The 7906-nt window shown below is 37.5% G+C and overlaps 1 pseudogene; it reads left to right on the plus strand.

The window, feature by feature from the left end:
- The first annotated feature begins 1554 nt into the window (after positions 1-1554).
- LOC140827436 (protein ECERIFERUM 26-like) lies at positions 1555-3979 on the plus strand (annotated as a pseudogene).
- Positions 3980-7906: the final 3927 nt, after the last annotated feature.

A 7906-nucleotide genomic window follows, 5' to 3' on the forward strand; every position in this document is an offset into this window, starting at 1 on the left:
ATGTACACTTTAGATCTGGTTCCCACAGACGATGCCTAATGATATCACCAGAAAAAAGATTGAGTAGACATGGAAACCTTTCTTGCAAAATCTCCCCTCTCATCGTGGCACACATGGAACATATCGTGAATGGGGTTGGAAGAGTTTTACGTCATGGTCACTCCAACGCTCAAATAATTACATGTTCACAAAAATAGATGGAAAAAATCAAGAGAAAATATGCGGTGCATAAGACTCTGTCTAAAGAATAAAGAAAACCTTTGTATTTATAGGCAGACCCTAGGAAGAGTTCTTTCCGAATGCAAAAAATATGTTTCTTTTATGAATTCAAATCTTACCATTATCACAAGATCATTTCCTTCAGTAAAGGTTGGATCCGATCTATCACATGCTTCTTCCTCACGCTTTTATCTTCTTGAGCTCGGTCCCCATCCAGTAGATCCCGAGTTCTTCCATTGCTTCAAGTACTTTTGCCCCCAGACCCTTCCACCCACTACTTTAGTACAACACCTGCCGCACCCTCGCTCTGACTCGACCTACTATCCCGACCCGAGGTCCGCGCCTCTCGGGTCCTCGAGTTTTCGGCCTTTAACATCATAAGCTTCCCCATCCTGTCAGAACCACCACGGGTTTTTCGCACTCCCTTTCAATGGATCAGGCGTCCCCTTACTACCGACCTAGTTCCTCGTGTCCCGAACCCTCCCCAAATACTTGGTTCCTGATCTGGTTCAGATTAGAAATATTACAGGGTATCGATATTAAAATTTATGTACATAAAGAATAAGGTTATTTATAAAATAAAAAATATTATGTTTTTATGATACACGAACTATAAATTAAAAAACATAATTTTTGTATAACCTCTATATAATTATTAAGTTCATGGAATAGTTAAAATTTGTAAAAGCTAGAAAACTCAAAAGTAATAGAATGATTATTTCGGAAAATAACGTCATTATGGTTGATAAGCAATATATATGAGTTGATGATATAGAATTAAACATGTTAAATATTTTGCTATTTCATAATTTATGTACAATTATAGGTCTCTAGGCTTGAGTCAATCACTTAATTCCAAGGCGAATATAATTTTGTCATTTAATCATAATTTTTCTGGGCTCATTCTCTCAATGTGTTAATGATCAAACAAGTGAAATGAGATAAAAACAAAATATTAAACCATTCTAATTAATGACAAATATCAACTTTTAACATCGTCTTCGAACTAATCAAGGCAACCGAAAACAGTCTAAAATCATATATCAATCCGAAATACAATCATCGAACTTTCTTTTAAATCTGGATCGACGATAAAAGATATTTCATCGTTTAACATCAAAAACGACAGATAACATGAACTTGATTGGCGAGGCATGATCCATGGGTCCACGATGCATTCAAATGGCACACAAACACATTCAATTGGCTCATTAAATAACCCCCAACCAACACCATATCTATCCCCATCCACCCCTATTAATTAAAACCATCACCAATCCCTTCAAACAAAATCACCACAAAAAAAAGCACACGCACTCACGCAAATTTACTTGACGAGTTTTCCCAAAGATGGAAGGATCAAGAAAATGTAGCAGAGTGAAGGTGACAGTCACTATTGAGTGTTGTCTCGAGCAAGCCCATCGAGGCCGGGAAGGTCCACAAATTATCGAAGCTGGATCAAGAGATGGGACATAAAAAGGTCCAAGTCATTTTCTACTACGAGTCCAACCCATTTATCCACGGGTCGATGTCAGACCAGCTCGATAATCTCCGGGTCTCCTTGTCCCACTTACTGAACGATTACCCGGTGGTGACGGGTCGGTTGACCCGTGACCCGGATGATGGTGGGTGGCAGATCAAGTGTAACGATGCTGGGGTTAGGATGGTTAGGGCCAAGGTGGGTACTACGCTGGTTGAATGGCTGAGATCTGCGGATGCAGAGGAGGAGCAAGATCTGATGGTGTGGGAGGACATGCCCCAAGATCCCAGCTTCTGGTCTCCCTTTCGGATCCAGGTAAAATGGATGCTATGATTTTGCTGACCAGTTAATTGTTATTAATATAATTTTGATATATAGGTTAGAATTAATAATTCGGGAAATTTTTGTAGATGAATTTCCATATAACCTATTTGTTTTCAAATATTTTTTTGGTAGTATAGTAGAATTTAATTTGTCTCACCTTTAGTATTTATATGTTTGTAAGATCGTTTTAGTTTTAAATATAAAAATGAAATCCCACCCCATCTCAAATATACATATATATAAATTTATGTTACATCGCGTTATGTGTTGTTCGTAATGACTAATGAGTTATTGAACTTTATTATGTGAAAAATGTGTATGTAAATATGGAAGTTAAAAAATTATCCAATTTCATACTCTATATATATTTTTATTTATTAATTATCGGCCTCAATATCTCTATGCATTTATTTATTTAAATCAAAATATCTAAAATATTATAAAATTTAAAACCAAGGAATTAATTTCAAAATAAATAATCCTATCATTCAAACAATAATCTAATAATTTTTTAAAAATAATTAATCGAAATTTTTTAATAACATAATACATAATATTTTTATTTCATATTTCATTCTGAATTAAATTAATCATGAAACCTAATATTCCTCTTTGACTTTGTCCAGTTGACAATATCTTTCTATATGAAATTAATTATGTATAAGCTGAGTGATGCATTTCGATCTTTAATTTTTTACGTAAGCACATAAAAAAATCTCTTGTTTCGTCTAATTAAAATTACTCTAAATTTTTTTTTCGTAAGTTTCTAATTCACCTAGCGTGAAATATTATTATATCATTATTTAAATTCTTAATTTAATGTGTCAAAAAAATATCATAATTTTAGTAAAACACTAAGTGAAACAATAGTTTTATTATTATTACTTTGAATATTCGTATGCAGATAACCAATTTTGAATGTGGAGGCATGGCTATTGCCCTCAGATGCCATCACATGCAGGCAGACATAACAAGTGCAACCCTACTGATCAAATCTTGGACCGACGTTCACCGCGGCCAGCAGCTCCTCCACCCTCCTATCTTCCAATTACTCTCCGCGCCTCCCACGGGCCGCTTGATCCCTCCATTCAAAACTATGCCGAACCATGCAGTCCCTCGAAAAATGGCAACTTTAACAATGAAATTCTCCAGCAACTCTGTCGAAAAATGCATGTCACAAGTTCGAAACCAGTGCCCAGAAGCGGATCCGGATCCCTTCGAAGCTCTAGTGGCTTTGCTATGGTCGCGCATCACGAGGTGGCAGGAGCCAACATCTTTTGGTGGCCGGAAATGTTGGCTTTCGATATGCGTAGACTTGAGAAATCGTGGGCCTAAGTCCGTGCCGCTCGGTTATTTTGGAAATGCCATGCGTTTCTCGTCACTTTCGGTAGACGTAGAGGATTTGACGAGCCCAGCTGGTATCGGAAAAGTGGCCAATTACATCCACTCGCACGTCGCTGATATGAAGGGAGATGACAAACCCTATGGGATGCATGATTCCGAATTAACATGCATTAACATGGAAAACATACTTGATGTGGACAACGGGCAGTCACTCATGTATGCCGCGAAATTTGACAAAGGGAAGGAGCCGGTGCATGTGAGTTATAGTGTGGGGACTGAGGAAGGGCAAGGTTTGATTATAGTGATGCCTGCACGAGAACCTGGCTTAGGGCGAACGGTCTCGGTTACGCTGCCGGAGGAACAAATTGCTAACCTACGGAAGGATCATGCGATACTAGAATTCGAACCTACGATGATAATCAGTGGAAAGCTATGAATTGACCTTTTTTTGGTCGGATGAGTTTGAGCAACACCATATTGCTTTGAACATTTTGAGTTATTCCGGATTGACTTGGTTAAATAGAATATATGTTGGAAGTGATGCTCTATTTGCTACTAAGATCGTGTTTGAATAAGTATTGTTTTTAGAATTATTGGTATTTGTTTTTGTGATTTTAGTCTTTTTTTTCCATACAAATATTTAGGTGATCTTTAGGCATGTGGCATTATGTCAAGACCAAGTCTTTGCCACATGCCATGGGAAAAAAATGAAAAAGAGTATGCATAATAGATATTAATATTAAAATTGATTAAATAAAAGTCTAAAAACGTAAATAGAAAAACATAAGATAGATTGTAGTCCATTGCTATTAAATTTTATGAAACGAGTTAGTTCAAGTTACAAATAAAAAGAAAAAATTAAGAAAGACAAATGTTGAAATATACGCATTATTTATTTTGTAGAGGATAAATTGTTATTTTCTTCTTGTACGTGCCATGTACCAATCTATAATGCCTTGACTTTTTTGACAAACCATTTTCAGTTTTCATCAAATTTCAACGTCCAAAATCCGTAAAACAAATATTAAAAAAATGAAATAAAATAAACTTTAAATTTTTTTAAAAAAACCTATTCAATCTACTTTAATAAACATATAAATTCCATTTATGCTTATTTCATAGATATGTGGGGACACGGACGCTAATTCATTTCTTAATCGATTTTGGGAATAATTGGATCAAATAAATAAACTAGGTCCATTTTTTTTTTAAATACAAGTGCAGAACATAATGTAATCCATCTGATATAAACATCAACAATAAGGTACAAGTCTTGTACTACATACATACATATTAAACTAAGGTTCAACAGCTATACATCCAGTGCTGAAACCTATTCTACTTCTGGGTCCGGACCTCCACGCTAATTTTGATCTCTCATCCTCGTATAATCAATACACGCTTTGCTATAAATCAATAGACTAAGCATACCGATCTCGTGAATTGCAAATATTAATGCAATAAATAAAAGTATGTGGTTTTTGGGAAACTCAAGTCCAATCTAACTCGAGTCGATCTCCCGGTTAAATTGATTTATACATTTCTTCCTGTTGATCTGACGAAGTCGATGTCTCGAATTCGAACCTTTCAATACTCAATCTGGCAATGAAAATATCGAGGAGAACAATATCAATACACCACTCAAATCAATACTAGATATAATGAGAACTCAATCTAATTCTGTTTCAACAGCATAACTGCACAATTTCAATATACCCAGCAATACAAATCAACAGATATCAATCCCAATATCTCATAATCAATAATAACACAATTATGATATCAAATCTCAATCAAATCCATTCGGAAATCATAACAATTTTATACGGTATCCGTTCTTCGATCCAGTTTCGATTATACGATGTTTACTATGTCAATAACACCATATATGAATCATATCTGATTCCTTCAATATCATAATTTCAAAACATAGCAAAATGTAGTAAAACTTACGTCCAGTTGAAGCTCTCGTCAATAGGAAAACGGTACTGCAGTCGGATTGAAATTCTGAAGGGCAGATCTTGCACAAACTTCAAATTCCTAAAATAAAAGGCGTAAGGATCTCTGGCAATTTCTCTGAAGCTTTCCTCGGTCTTTTCTCGTTTCCTTTGCTGAGTTATGAAGGAATGAAGAGATTTTATATATATCTCGTGCATGTCCAAGCCATGTGGCTAAGTCTTTGTGATGCACGTCTCGCGCATATGCGCGACCCTCCTCGGCGCATATTCGCGAGATATTATGTCTCGGCGTGTATCCTTCACAGCAACTCGCGCATATGCGCGCCCTCGCCCGACGCATATGCGCGAGGTTCTCTGCCATACTCACGCATATGAGCGGGTCCTGTCGCGCATAAGCGCGAGGTTCTCTGCCTACCTCGGGCATATGCGCCCGGCGGGATCGCGCATATGCGCGAGGGCTCATCCTCGCACATATTTCCAATCTTCTTTCTGGCTTTTCCGGTCCGATCCAATTCATCTATAATCACATCAATTATCAATAAATCATTTCAGATTACAAAATCAAAATTCTCGGGCATTACACATACACAATAAATGAATTCAAAGGTATTAAACAATACAAATAAGTATGTGGTTTTGGGAAACTCAAGTCAAATCCGACTCAAGTCATATCTTCTGGTTCAACATTGATTTATATCTTTCTTTCGTCGGGTTTCGGCTCTGTTCTGTCTTCGAAATCTTCGATACAACTCTGGCATAATCATATTCGAGTAATAAAATATCAACATATACCCCAATCAATATCAGATATAATCAGAACTCAGTCTAATTCTGTTTCGACGGCATAACATCACAATCTTGAAATACCGGTAATTCAAAATCAGTATATACCTATCCCAATAACTCATAATCAATCAACAAACATAATCTAATACCAAATCTATATAATCTCAATCATATCAAATCTGAAAAATCATAACAATTCCATATGGTATCCGTTCTTCAATCCGGTTTCGATTATACGATGTCTAATATATCAATAACACCATATATCAATCACATATGATTCCTTCAATATCATATTTTATAATCATATCAAAACATAACAAAACTACGTCTGTTTGTAGCTGTTGACGAAAGGATCACGGTACTGAGCTCAGATCGAAAATCTGACTGGGCGGATCTTTCACAAAATCAAATTTCTAAAATGTGAAAACTTTGAAGCTTTCTCTGTAGCATTCCTCGGTTTTTGCTGCGGAATATCAAGGGAAATGAATGTATTATATATATCATTCATGGTTGAGACCAAGTGGCTTCATGTTCTTGCTACACGTCTCGCGCATATGCGCGACCCTCCTGGGCGCATATGCGCGAGACTTTCTATCTCGACGCTTGTCTTCTCGGCCGCTCGCGCATATGCGCGCACCATCTCCACGCATATGCGCGAGACCTACTGTCTCGGCAATTATCCCCTGCACATGCTCGTGCATATGCGCGTACTCTATTTGCTCATATGCGCAAGGTTCTCAGCCTGCCTCCTGCATATGCGCGCATCGGTGTCGCGCATATGCGCGAGGTGTTCTGTCCTCGCACAAACGATATCACATGCCAACTCAAATCAAGTCTCGCAGTGGTTCTTCATAACCATATCAATTCAAAATCAATAATAACAGATTAACAGAATAGAAATCTCGGCCATTACATTTCTCCCCCCTAAGATATGATTTTGTCCCCGAAATCACAGGCAATCAAATCATATCAGAAATAAATTGTATAAAAGAAGCTAATCAAAAAATTCACATCAATAAAATAACTCTGGGAATCTCTGTCTCATATCTGATTCAGTATCCCAGGTAACTTCTTCAATGCCATGACGACTCCACTGAACTTTCACAAGCGGAATAGTCTTCGTTCTGAGTTGCTTTTCTTTACGGTCCAGAATCTGGATTGGCTTTTCAGAGTAACTCAGTGTTTCGTCAAGTTCGGCTTCATCTGGATGAAGAATATGTGAAGCATCAGGAATATACTTCCGCAATAGCGATACATGAAAGACATCATGTATTCCCGATATCCCGATAAAGAAGGTGGTAGGGCGAGTCGATAGGCACGATCTCCTATCTTCTCGAGAATCTCGTACGGCCCAATATATCGTGGAGACAACTTCCCTTTCTTGTCAAATCTGACAATGCCTCTGAAAGGAGAAATCTTCAAGAATACTCTGTCTCTTGCCACAGATACCAACGGTCTACGTCAAACATTGGCATATTTGGCATGTCTGTCTCGAGCTGTCTTCATTCTCTTCTAAATCGGCTTCACTTTCTCAGTCATATCTCTAATCATGTCAGGTCCAATTTCAGGTACCTCAGAGATATCGTCCCAATAAAGAGGGGATCTACACTTCTTGCCGTACAACGCTTCAAACGGTGCCATTTCTATACTCGTCTGATAGCTGTTGTTGTACGAAAACGCACAAAGTGGCAAAGAATCTTGCCAACTAGTGCCAAAATCTAGCACTAAAGCTCTAAGATATCCTCCAGTGTCTGGATAGTCCGCTCTGACTGTCCGTCGATCTATGGATGAT

Source organism: Primulina eburnea, chromosome 3 (assembly GCF_022965805.1).
Source record: "Primulina eburnea isolate SZY01 chromosome 3, ASM2296580v1, whole genome shotgun sequence".
In the NCBI taxonomy this organism is placed as follows: Eukaryota; Viridiplantae; Streptophyta; class Magnoliopsida; order Lamiales; family Gesneriaceae; genus Primulina; species Primulina eburnea.